The 12,882-nt window shown below is 43.4% G+C and overlaps 1 non-coding gene across 1 annotated transcript; it reads right to left on the bottom strand.

Annotated features, from left to right (window-relative positions):
• TRNAW-CCA lies at positions 9,920–9,991 on the bottom strand. The gene has a single exon. It is a non-coding gene; the product is annotated as a tRNA-Trp (tRNA).

Here is a 12,882-nt window from a genome sequence, read left to right as displayed (position 1 = left end):
AAGATCCCATGGAGAAGGGCCTGGCAACCCATGCCTGTATTGTATCCTGAGAATCCCATGGACAGAGGAGCCTGGCAGGCTACGGTCCATAGGGTCATAAGGAATCAGACACACTGAAGTGACTTAACATGTTCTGGGAAATGGCACTGCCCACCTGTCCTGCAACTCAACATCTCCAAAACAGACTATTTGCCTCTCCAGCCTGTTCCTCATCTCCAGTCCCCTTGGGCAATGACCCCTCAAGGCCTCCAGCTTTCACACCAGCTTGAGAGTTACCTTTTTGCCTTCCTCTCACTCATGCAACATCGCCACCATTCCAAAATACCCTTTGGATTGTAGCAATTGTTCCTAAATGATTCCCAGACCCTAAAATGCTCATAGCAGCCACAGCAATCATCGGAATGTGAATCTGTCATGTGATTCTTCTACTTGAACCTCTGCTTGCCTCCAGCTGCCTACAAGATACACACTGGCTCCTAGCGCTGTGAGCAGACCCCATGGGCCTGGACCTGGCTGTTTTTATTTCTCACCAGGTAGGAAGTATGTCGCCAAGTGTCGGCTCACATAAATACTATGCTATGCACACTGTTGTTGTTGTTATTATTCTTTAGTTGCCTCAGTCACATCTGACTCTTTGCAACTCTATGAAATGTAACCCCACCAGGCTCCTCTGTCCATGGGATTTCCCAGGCAAGAATACCGGCGCTCGTCACTCAGTCATGGCCGACTCTTTCCAACCCCATGGACTGTAGCCCACCATGCTCCTCTGTCCATGGAATTTTCCAGGCAAGAATGCTGGAGTGGGTTGCCATTTCCTTCTTCAGGAGGAAAATTGAACCCACGTCTCCTGAATTGGCAGGTGGATTCTTTACCACTGAGCAACCTGGGAAGCCCCACCATACTCACATTTCTGTCCCATATAATATGCTGCTTTCTTCTCTTCCTACAAGATCGTTGTGCAACAGAGAAATTCTTCTTCCCTGTTCGCCTAGCCAGTGCCTGCACATTCCATTTAAATAAGGCCTTAAGCAGAGAGAGCGTGTAAACAGCAGAATACTATAATTATCTTTCCATAACTACCTACTCTCCCTCCCTCCAATTCTCTTCACTTAGGACAAAACCCAGGTGGCTCCTCTCCCAACATCACAGGACCAAGCAGACATGAATGCAGAACCAGCAGTTAGTTTACATCCATCATGCACCCTGAGAGGCCTTTTCCTCAGTGATGGGAGCATTTCAGACACTTGTCAGACCCCAAATGTAGGGGGCAGAATTGGCTGTTCAAATAACTCTTTGATTTCCAAGCCAAGAAGATATAATTTACATAAATGACAGAAAACACAGGTTCCTTTACATCAAAGTCCTGTGCCATTCAGCATGGATCTGACCATCTATGGAGGGTTTGTTTAAACAGAATCCACTCCTAAGAGCACATCCCACTGAAATTCATTAATTTATATTTGGGGGAGACCAATAGTATCAGTGGGCTTCCCAGGTGGTGCAGTGGTAAAGAATGTGCTTGCTGATGCAGGAGATCCAGGAGACACTGGTTTGATCCTTGTGTTGGGAAGATCCTCTGGAGGAGGAAATGGCAACCCACTCCAGTATTCTTGCCTAGGAAATCCCATGGACACAGGAACTTGGTGTGATACGTTCCATGGGATCACAAAGAGTCAAATATGACTGAACATGCATGCACATAAGTGCATAATAGCATCAATGCTGAGAAGGGCCATCACCTGATGCAACCACTCCACTCTCTGCAGACAAGAACAGATGGGAGCAGAGAAAGGAGATGCCTCACCCAAGGTGGTCTGGCTCCGCAAAGGACTGGAGACACAGCCCTGCTGGTCTCAAGCCCCATCCTGGCATTTCTTTCACAGGCACCTGGTCTCTCTGATGACACTCCCCACTCTCAGCATAGTCTAGGGAAGAAAAAGTCAAAGGAGATTGAGATGTGGACCTGATGAGCTGCTCACTGGCTCTGAGATCCTGGGGAAGATGCTTGTCTAAGATGCCAGGTTTCCATTCTGTATCGTGTATAGGTATCTCTTTCCCAACCATCTCAAGTGGTCTGTGCATTCGTCTGTCCTGATATTTATGCATCATCTTGCCAAGTCTTGGGCATTGTGCTGTCTGCAGTAATACTGGGCCAAAAAAGAATGTGATCTCAACCTGAGCCCCCAGCATAGCGTTTCTCTAACTTTGCCCCTCACAGCTTCATGACACCTCAGAATCTCTTGACACCCACAGAAGTGCTGTGGGCAAGGGTTCCTGTCACTGCTGCTGGTAGGGAGAGGCCAGCCTGGGCTCTGACGTCAGGTCCCGCTGCATGGGCATCCAGGTGCCTCTGGCCCCTGCTGCTGTGATACTAGGTATCTTGGTCTGTTGCTGTTCAGTGTCCCAGTTGTGTTCAACTCTTGGTGAACCCCGGTCTACTGGGGCTTAAAAAGCAGACATTTATTTTATCAGAGGGCTGAAGGCTGGAAATCCAAGATCAAAATGCAGGTGGACTAGGCTTCTGGTGAGGCCTCTCTTCCTGGTTTACCGACAGCTACCCTCTCCCTGTATCCTCATCTGGCCTTTCCTCCATTCATGTGAGCACCTGGTGTCTCTTCTTATATGGACATTCGTCCTATTTATATGGGCTTTCCCGGTGGTTCAGCGTTAAAGAACCTGCCTGCAATGTAGGAGATGTGCAGACATGGGCTCCCTGGCTGGGAGGATCTCCTGGAGAAGGGAATGGCTACCCAATCCAGTATTCTTGCCTGGAGAATTCTATGGGCAGAGGAGTTGGGCAGGCTACAGTCCATGGAGTTGAAAAGAGTCAGACATGACTGAAGACATGACTTAGCAACTAAACAACAACTACTTAGGAACTAAACAACAACAACAACAAATCTTAGCTCGTCAAAGTCACTCTGTGTCCTTGTTTATCCTTAATTACCTTCTCTGAGGCCCCATCTGCAAATACAGCCACACTGGGGGTTAGGACTTCAATGTATGAATTTGGGGAGTGCTTCACAAACCAAAGGTCAGTGGTGGACTCTATTTGATGTTGTTAATACTCTTTCGCTGACCAGTTTGCTGGTAATGCACATCCTGCATTTTTGACATTCCCAGAAAAATAAATGGCTCTTTTAGGCTTTATTTTTATTTGTTCAGATGAGTGGGGAATCAATCTTTGACACATTGAACTTTTCTTTTTGAAATGAATGTTACTGCCAGAATACTAGAGTGGGGAGCCTTTCCCTTCTCCAGGGGATCTTCCCAACACAGGATTCGAACTGGGGTTTCCTGCATTGAAGGTGATTCTTTACCAACTGAGCTATCAGGGAAAGCCATTCAGTTCAGTTCAGTTCAGTTCAGTCACTCAGTCGTGCCTGACTCTTTGTGACCCCATGAATTGCAGCACACCAGGCCTCCCTGTCCATCACCAACTCCCGGAGTTCACTCACACTCACGTCCGTTGATTCGGTGATGCCATTCAGCCATCTCATCTTCTGTTGTCCCCTTCTCCTCCTGCCCCAATCCCTCTCAGCATCAGAGTCTTTTCCAATGAGTCATCTCTTCACATGAGGTGTCCAGAGTATTGGAATTTCAGCTTTAGCATCAGTCCTTCCAATGAACACCCAGGATCGATCTCCTTCAGAATGGACTGGTTGGATCTCCTTGCAGTCCAAGGGACTCTCAAGAGTCTTCTCCAACGTCACAGTTCAAAAGCTTCAATTCTTTGGTGCTCAGCTTTCTTCACAGTCCAACTCTCACATCCATACATGACCACTGGAAAAGCCATAGCCTTGACTAGATGGACCTTTGTTGACAAAGTAATGTCTCTGCTTTTGAATATGCTGTCTAGGTTGGTCATAACTTTCCTTCTAAGGAGTAAGCATCTTTTAATTTCATGGCTGCAGTCACCATCTGCAGTGATTTTGCAGCCCAAAAAAGTAAAGTCTGGCACTGTTTCCACTGTTTCCCCTGTTTCCCCATCTATTTCCCATGAAGTGATGGGACCAGATGCCATGATCTTCGTTTTCTGAATGTTGAGCTTTAAGCCAACTTTTTCACTCTCCTCTTTCACCATCATCAAGAGGCTTTTTAGTTCTTCTTCACTTTCTGCCATAAGGGTGGTGTCATCTGCATATCTGAGGTTATTGATATTTCTCCCAGGAATCTTCATTCCACTTTGTGCTTCTTCCAGTCCAGTGTTTCTCATGATGTACTCTGCATATAAATTAAATAAGCAGGGTGACAATATAGCCTTGACCCCAACCAGTAATGCTGAAGAAGCTGAAGTTGAACAGTTCTATGAAGACCTACAAGACCTTTTAGAACTAACACCCAAAAAAGATGTCCTTTTCATTATAGGGGACTGGAATGCAAAAGTAGGAAGGCAATAAACATTAGTGAGAAATAGATTTAAAGGTCTAGATCTGATAGATAGAGTGCCTGATGAAATATGGATGGAGGTTCGTGACATTGTACAGGAGACAGGGATCAAGACCATCCCCATGGAAAAGAAATGCAAAAGAGCAAAATGGCTGTCTGGGGAGGCCTTACAAATAGCTGTGAAGAGGGTAGCCCATTACTACCCTTCAGTTCACTAAATCAACATGGGTCAGGGTTGTGACAACATGGCTGGTTACCTACTGACATCCTCCTCTTCCTCTGAGCTGTAGGAACTTCAGGTTAGTTGGGCCCATCCTGTCCTGATGAAAGTCTCCATTTTTCAGTTTGCCTTGCAGAGTGGAAGTGCTGACTCCCACTGCAGATCCTGGCTGAAAGTTCAACTACAAAACGTACTTTGGCAAATCAAAAGTGGACCAGGAGGGAGAGAATGAAAAATAATGGTGATCACAGATAGGGATAAAACATGCTTATAAAGTGAAATTCACAATGAACTATATATATAACTAGTTTTTAATGTCCATTCATGTGGATTTAAAACTAGACAACAATGGTAAGCCAAAATCACTGTGAATGGTGACTGCAGGGTACCAGAGAAGACTCTTAAGGGTCCTTTGGACTGCAAGGAGATCAAACCAGTCAATCCTAAGGAAAAGCAACTCAGAATATTCACTGAAGGGACTGTTGCTGAAGCTGAACCTCCAATCCCTTGGCCACCTGATGCGAAGAGCTGACTCACTGGAAAAGACCCAGATGCTGGGAAAAATTGAGGGCAGGAGGACAAGGGAGTGACAGAGGATGAGATGGTTGGATGGCATCATCTACTCAATGGACATGAGTTTGAGCAAACGCTGGGAGATAGTGAAGGAGAGGGAGGCCTGGCCTGCAGTTGTTCATGGGGTCGCAAAGAGTCGAACATGACTTAGAGACTGAACAACAACAACAATGGTCAGAAAAAAGGATCTTCATCTCACTGAGGGATTTGCTAGACTACTGAGAGAGGAAAAGCTTTATATTCTGCTAGAGTTATAATCAAGTTTGTACATTAACAATTTAAGATTAAAAACCAAAGCACAGAAAATAATATATAATTTCCTAACCAATGGAACTAAGTGCTGGTGAAGAAAAATATAGAAATCAATTCAACCAAAAGCAGGTATGGAGAAAAAGTAAAGCAAAGGAAAAGTGCATGATCACAGAAAATAAGGTGGAAGTAATAAATCAAAATATGTCACAGTAAATGTTAGGTTGAATGAGATGGGCCTGCTAGTGTTCAGGTAAGAATATTTGCATATTGATAATTACATGCAGTTTAAAGACTAAGAGTTTTGCCAAGAAGATGCACTGGCCATAGCAAACACCCTCTTCCAACAACACAAGAGAAGACTCTACACATGGACATCACCAGATGGTCAACACCGAAATCAGACTGATTATATTCTTTGCAGCCAAAGATGGAGAAGCTCTATACAGTCAACAAAAACAAGACCAGGAGCTGACTGTGGCTCAGATCATGAACTCCTTATTACCAAATTCAGACTCAAATAGAAGAAAGTAGGGAAAACCACTAGACCATTCAGGTATGACCTAAATCAAATCCCTTATGATTATACAGTGGAAGTGAGAAATAGATTTAAGGGCCTAGATCTGATAGATAGAGTGCCTGATGAACTATGGACGGAGGTTCGTGACATTGTACAGGAGACAGGGATCAAGAAAATCCCCATGAAAAAGAAATGTAAAAAAGCAAAATGGCTGTCTGGGGAGGCCTTGCAAATAGCTGTGAAAAGAAGAGAGGAGAAAAGCCAAGGAGAAAAGGAAAGATATAAGCATCTGAATGCAGAGTTCCAAAGAATAGCAAGAAGAGATAAGAAAGCCTTCTTCAGCGATCAATGCAAAGAAATAGAGGATAACAACAGAATGGGAAAGACTAGAGATCTCTTCAAGAAAATTAGAGATACCAAGGGAACATTTCATGCAAAGACGGGCTCGATAAAGGACAGAAATGGTAGGGACCTAACAGAAGCAGAATATCAAGAAGAGGTGGCAAGAATACACGGAATAACTATACAAAAAAGATCTCCACGACCCAGATAATCACGATGATGTGATCACTAATCTAGAGCCAGACATCTTGGAATGTGAAGTCAAGTGGGCCTTAGAAAGCATCACTATGAACAAAGCTAGTGGAGGTGATGGAATTCCAGTTGAGCTGTTTCAAATCCTGAAAGTGCTGCACTCAATATGCCAACAAATTTGGAAAACTCAGCAGTGGCCACAGGACTGGAAAAGGTCAGTTTTCATTCCAATTCCAAAGAAAGGCAATGCCAAAGAATGCTCAAACTACCGCACAATTGCACTCATCTCACATGTTAATAAAGTAATGCTCAAAATTCTCCAAGCCAGGCTTCAGCAATACATTAACCGTGAACTCCTTGATGTTCAAGCTGGTTTTAGAAAAGGCAGAGGAACCAGAGATCAAATTGCCAACATCTGCTGGATCATGGAAAAAGCAAGAGAGTTCCAGAAAAACATTTATTTCTGCTTTATTGACTATGCCAAAGCCTTTGACTGTGTGGATCACAACAAACTGTGGAAAATTCTGAAAGAGATGGGAATACCAGACCACCTGACCTGCCTCTTGAGAGATCTGTATGCAGGTCAGGAAGCAATAGTTAGAACTGGACATGGAACAACAGACTGGTTGCAAATAGGAAAAGGAATGCGTCAAGGCTGTATATTGTCACCCTGCTTATTTAACTTCTATGCAGAGTACATCATGAGAAATGCTGGACTGGAAGAAACACAAGCTGAAATCAAGATTGCTGGGAGAAATATCAATAACCTCCGATATGCAGATGACACCACCCTTATGGCAGAAAGTGAAGAGGAGCTAAAAAGCCTCTTGATGAAAGTGAAAGAGGAGAGCAAAAAAGTTGGCTTAAAGCTCAACATTCAGAAAACGAAGATCATGGCATCCGGTTCCATCACTTCATGGGAAATAGATGGGGAAACAGGGGAAACAGTGTCAGAATTTATTTTGGGGGGCTCCAAAATCACTGCAGATGGTGACTGCAGCCATGGAATTGAAAGATGCTTAAGTTATGACCAACCTAGATAGCATATTCAAAAGCAGAGACATTACTTTGCCAACTAAGGTCCGTCTAGTCAAGGCCATGGTTTTTCCTGTGGTCATGTATGGATGTGAGAGTCAGACTGTGAAGAAGGCTGAGCACCGAAGAATTGATGCTTTTGAACTGTGGTGTTGGAGAAGACTCTTGAGAGTCCCTTAGACTGCAAGGAGATCCAATCAGTCCATTCTGAAGGAGATCAACCCTGGGATTTCTTTGGAAGGAATGATGCTAAAGCTGAAGCTCCAGTACTTTGGCTACCTCATGGAAAGAGTTGACTCATTGGAAAAGACTCTGACGCTGAGAGGGATTGGGCGCAGGAGGAGAAGGGGACGACAGAGGATGAGATGGCTGGATGGCATCACGGACTCGATGGACGTGAGTCTGAGTGAACTCCGGGAGATGGTGATGGACAGGGAGGCCTGGCGTGCTGCAATTCATGGGGTCGCAAAGAGTCGGACACGACTGAGCGACTGAACTGAACTAACTTTTTATAAGCAGGATTGTATTTCCTTATTAAATGACAACAAATAAGGGGATGGACTTTTGAAAAATCAACTACATGAACGGTGAAAAGGGGCAGACTTAGAATGTGGGAGAAAGACCGAAAGCAATGCTGAATGAAATATACAACAGTAAGGAGGATTCTTTACTGACTGAGCCACCAGTGTAGCCCTGATGGAACAGCTAATATGAACCAAAAGAAGCTGATGTAGCTGGAGTTACATCCCCAAAATAGAATTTAAGGTGAAAAGCACCAGTAGGGGTGAAGAGCGATGAAGTAAGGCTAAACCAAACATTTTCCTCCAGAGAACATGCAACGATTACAAACCTGTACATGTCTGACAAACATCTGGCTTCCAATGTATGAAAAGGACAAACTATAAAACTGATTCACTCAATCATCTGTCTCAAAAATTAGAAAAGCAAGTTGACATATGAGCAATCTTAGGAAATTTAACGCAACTCTATCAGAAACCAGTAGAATAAACAGAAACAATTGCAATATTATTAAATATAAAAATACCATTTACACAGTGGCTGAATATTTGCTGAAGCTGAAGCTCCAATACTTTGGCCACCCTGGTAGGAAGATCTGACTCTTTGGAAAAGAATCTGATCTGGGAAAATTTGAAGGCAAAAGGGGAAGGGGTTGGCAGAGGATGAGATGGTTAGGTAGTATCACTGACTCAATGGACATGAATTTGAGCAAACTTTGGGAGATAGTGAAGGACAGAGGAGATGAGCGTGCTGCAGTCCATGGGGTCATAGAGTCAGACATGACTTAGCAACTGAACAGTGACAGCGACAAATAATCCTGCACTTAAAAACTGGAGAATATACATTCTTTTCAAGTTCATGTTGAACATTGACAAAAATAGTGATGTGTTAGATCATAAAGAAAAGTCTTCAACAAATAACAAATAATTAATTGCATTTAGGTTATGATGGAATAAAATTAAATTAGTGGAATAGAAACTTTTTACAAAACTGTATAGATACTTGATGCAACAATAGCTCCCAAGTACACTAACTGGCAGTGCATTTGGAGGGAACAATGACCATTTTAAGATGCTTGAACCTCACAGTTCATTAAATCAACCTGAATCACACAGAGGCACCAGGTGGAAAAAGGGTTAGCTAACACAGTTCTGAGCAGATATGAGCAGTGAGCTTCCTGACCCCTGGACTCCTCGGTGTCCTGAGTCCTATCTCTCTTCTGCCACATCAGCCTTCCCCAAGGGCATGACCATGAGAGCTAAAATTGAGGTCTGAGCATGACGCTCACTCAGTAGAAGGTTGCCTTGGTCACTGTCCCATCCCTGCTCCATTGGCAGGAATAAGGAGGCCTGGCTTAGCTGTGGCTCACTAGTAGTCTGCTGAGAAGCTGTGATTTTCATGTGTTTCTATGGCAGAGCAGAGGAACCATGAAGAGGCTATAATGGGTGTCTCTGATGACTGGCTAAGTCTGGGGGAGACACAGTCACCAGTCCAGAGGTTAATGCCCATGACCTGTTTTCCATCCCTCTCCTTCTGTTAACTATGATCTTCTTTATTACTGTATATTTTAAGAATTTGTCCTACCTAACCATGACATGTCTTATTCGCTACTAATGTACTTTATATATTTAAGGTATCTTATCAACTTTCCCTGTTTCACAAGCTTCTTCGTTATCTACATTTAATCCACTCTGGTTTCACTCTATCTCATAAATAGCTTACTTGAGATCTATGCTTAAGGGTAAGGTAAGGTAAGGTGAAGCTCAGTCGTGTCTGACTCTTTGCGACCCCGTGGACTGTAACCTACTAGGCTTCTCCATCCATGGGTTTCTCCAGGCAAGAATACTGGAGTGGATTTCCATTTCCTTCTCCAGGGGATCTTCCCGACCCAGGGATCGAACCTGGGTCTTCCGCATTGGAGGCAGATGCTTTAACCTCTGAGCCACCAGGGAAGTATATCTCATAAAAAGTTCTGTATGATCTCCAGGGCACCTGAATTACCTTCTTTGCATGAAATGTTCCCTTTGTAGCTCTAATTTTCTTGAAGAGATCTCTAGTCTTCCCTATTCTATTGTTTTCCTCTATTTCTTTACATTGATCACTGAGGAAGGCTTTCTTATCTCTCCTTGCTATTCTTTGGAACTCTGTATTCAAATGGGCATATCTTTCCCTTTCTCCTTTGCTTAACTTCTCTTCTATTCACAGCTATTTGTAAAGCCTCCTCAGACAACCATTTTGTCTTTTTGCATTTCATTTTCTTGGGAATGGTCTTGATCCCTGCCTCCTGTACAGTGTCGCAAACCTCCGTCCATAGTTCTTCAGGCACTGTGTCTATCATATCTAATCCCTTGAATATACTTCTCACTTCCACTGTATAATCGTAAGGGATTTGATTTAGGTCTTACCTGAATGGTCTAGCGGTTTTCCCTACTTTCTTCAATTTCAGTCTGAATTTGTCAGTAAGGAGTTCACGATCTGAGCCACATTCATTCAGCTCCTGGTCTTGTTTTTGCTGACTGTATAGAGTTTCTCCATCTTTGGCTGCAAAGAATATAATGAATCTGATTTCGGTACTGACCATCTGGTGATGTCCATGTGTAGAGTTGTCTTCTCTTGTGTTGTTAGAAGAGGTGTTTGCTATGACCAGTGTGTTCACTTGGCAAAACTCTGTTAACCTTTGACCTGCTTCATTTTGTACTCCAAGGCCAAATTTGCCTGTTACTCCAGGTATTTCTTGACTTTCTACTTTTGCATTCCAGTCCTCTATAATGAAAAAGACATCTTTTTTGAGTTTTAATTCTAGAAGGTCTTGTAGGTCTTGATAGAACTGTTCAGCTTCTTCAGCATTAATGGTCAGGGCATAGACTTGGATTACTGTGATACTGAATGGTTTGCCTTGGAAACGAACAGACATCATTCTGTCGTTTTTGAGATTGCATCCAAGTACTGCATTTTGGACTCTTTTGTTGACTACGATGGCCACTCCATTTCTTCTAAGGGATTCTTGCCCACACTAGTAAATATAATGGTCATCTGAGTTAAATTCACCATCACCAGTCACATCCACAACTGGGTGCTGTTTTTGCTTTGGCTCCATCTCTTCATTCTTTCTGGAGTTATTTCTCCACAGATCTCCAGGAGCATATTGGGCACCTACCGACCTGAAGAGTTCATCTTTCACTGTCATATCTCACCTTTTCATACTGTTCATGGGGTTCTCAAGGCAAGAATACTTATGGTTTGCCATTCCCTGCTCCAGTGGACCACATTTTGTCAGAACACTCCACCTATCTTCTATTCCTAAGTAGGAATAATTAATTAATACTCATCATTCAATCTCGAAGTGCTCCTTTCATTTTGTTCTTCGAGCCAAGCTAGGAAATTGGCTAAGAGTGCCTTTTTTATTTGGAGTGCAGAGGTCCAGTGTGCGGAGGGGATGTTGGGCAAAAAACATAGCTACTACTGCCAACTTCAGGAGGTGATTTTTAACTGGTTAGAAGAACAAAATCTGTTTAAATCAAGAACTCAGACCATGCACTGGAGAGAGATTGCATTTTCATAAGCCTTGTCCCCCGAAGCGTATGTTAATCTTTTCGTATGTGAAGCATTTAGGATTTTCAGTAATTAAAAGAAAGCTCAGAGCCAGACATTTACTTGAGGAGCCCCGAGAGATTTCGGCTCCAGGTTCCATGTAAGCCCTGTGGCACTTGGTAAAACCTCCAATATACTGGTTTAAACTGGGCATTTTGGATACATTTGGTGGTAAGCACTGGTAGCTTCATGCCGGGAGCCAGCGTGAGGAATTCCACCCGTGACAAGGTCATGTGGCAGAGCTCTGATGGGAAGGCTAACCAGACCTCAGGTTTTCCCCCTGGAATTCCCTGAGCATCCATCCTCCAAAAATAAGAATCTGCCTGCTTTTCCACTCTTCTGACATTCTCTGGAAAAAAGTCAATTCAGGGCTTTAGTCTTCTGCATTTGAAAGAGTGTTTCAATCCAAAAACCCCTCTGATGGCTTTCTAGCCTGCCTGCAGGACTTGAACAGCTGCGTATGTGATTGTTTGAGGCCTCCTGACCGCAGGAGGCACAGGAAGCTTAAAACATCCTAGGAATGTAGGGGCTTCCGAAGAGTCAAAATCATTAGAATAGGACTGATTAAAAGTTTCATTTGTTGAGTCAATACTTGCTGCCAAATTTTCATATCCTTTATTTTTAGATATAGTTGGTATATAGAAAAACAAGTAGTAGACCTGGTATTAGCAACATTAGATCTTTGAGTTAAGTACCTTCTTTGTTATAACCCACTGCACCTTTGTTCTATAGAGATGTAACTTTAATGCTTTAAGGAGATGCAGATTAAAGAAAAACACTTCAGGGGAAACGAAATTAACATCCATTAAGGAAGAGAGCCAAAAAGTGTTAACAAGCCTCCTGGCCAGAAGATAATGTAAATCAACTGAGACCTTTTGTATACAAAAATGATATACAGAAAGGGTCAGGACTGCTGCCCCCGCGTGACTCTGTATCTTCCATTATGTAAAATTTAGGGTATATAAACACCTTTTAAATAATAAAGTTGGAGGGGGTTTTTGCACAAGCTGTCGATTTTTTTCTCTGGCTTCCTCCCTCTCCTTTTCAAGCTGATCCCTTGGAACGTGGAGGCTCACTGTGTCTACTTACTTGTCCCGGCTTCTAAGATCCGTAAGAGAGAGAGCCCAAGGCGGGGAACTCTCCGATATTCAAACGGGCGCCGGCGGCCTAACGTAGACGGTGCAAGCTCCTTGTCTGGAGCTTTATTGGTTTTCCAAGAAACCCAAGTTAATCAGCCTCTTCTCTCCACTTA

Source organism: Capra hircus, chromosome 1, assembly GCF_001704415.2.
Source record: "Capra hircus breed San Clemente chromosome 1, ASM170441v1, whole genome shotgun sequence".
Taxonomy (NCBI): Eukaryota; Metazoa; Chordata; class Mammalia; order Artiodactyla; family Bovidae; genus Capra; species Capra hircus.
Note: the sequence above shows the minus strand (reverse complement) of the source record. Positions and strands in the feature narration are given on the sequence as shown.